Source organism: Lactuca virosa, chromosome 3 (assembly GCF_052849685.1).
Source record: "Lactuca virosa cultivar CGN04683 chromosome 3, Lactuca_virosa_CGN04683_v6, whole genome shotgun sequence".
NCBI lineage: Eukaryota > Viridiplantae > Streptophyta > Magnoliopsida > Asterales > Asteraceae > Lactuca > Lactuca virosa.
In genome coordinates, this window is record NC_136428.1 from 427469789 (window position 1) to 427470855 (window position 1067).

Here is a 1067-nt window from a genome sequence, read left to right on the forward strand (position 1 = left end):
GGGTACTCGGCGAGTGCCAAAGTGCACTCGGCGAGTTCCAAGAAGATGGCCTTAGACTCGGCGAGTTGGATAAACAACTCGGCGAGTCCTATGAAGATTGCCTGGTACTCGGCGAGTCATTCTTCAAACTCGGCGAGTCCCTTGAATATAGCCTTGAACTCGACGAGTTGTTCTTCCAACTCGGCGAGTCATACGATCAGTCACTAGGATAAGAAGGGTTTAAGTGTAGGAGGTCCAACCCTCCGTAGTCGCACGTGGAATTAGCAATTTAACGTGTAGCTATAGTCCCAGAATCTCCAAATCTCCAAGGTTGATGTTCTGATGGAAGATTGGAGCGATTTGTGAGATCTGTTCGTCGGACTCGGTGAGTCACCCCCTTGGACTCGGCGAGTCCAGTCGCGGGTTTGTTAGTTGTCCCCGTCTAGCGAGTCAGGCTGACTCAGTGAGTGGGAACAGGGACCCGATGAGTCAGAGTCGGGCTAGACATAGAAGGACTCGGCGAGTCGCCATATGGACTCGGCGAGTCCAGTCAATCAGAAGGTTGAATTTGACCAAGGAGTTGACTTTGACCGGTCATTTGACCTTAGGGGTATTTATGAGTACCTAATCCATGTTTACGGATTTATAGCCGGAGGGATTACCGGTGCGGCAGCCAGGCGTAGTCTGAGCAGGTTTTCGGCAGCTACTCTCGAGGTGAGTTTCCTTCCAGTAGGGACGGGTCTAAGGCACCAAGGTCGGCCTTTATAGACGATATGTTAGTATCAGAATGTGGGCGGAGCCCGTATCTCATAGCTGAGTTTGATTGTGTTATATGCCAATATGATAGAATTGCTTATACTTGTTGTCTGTGTGATACTTGTATGTTATGGCTTAGTAGCGGAGTGTGGGCGAGGCCCGTATCTCCATGGATAGCAGAGTGTGGGCGAGGCCCGTATCTCTATGGGTGTGGGCGAGGCCCGTATCCCTTAGTTACTCATTATATGATTGCATGGTATGTGGCATTATGGGGGAACTCACTAAGCTTCGTGCTTACGTTTTATAGTTTTGTTTTCAGGTACCTCTTCAGC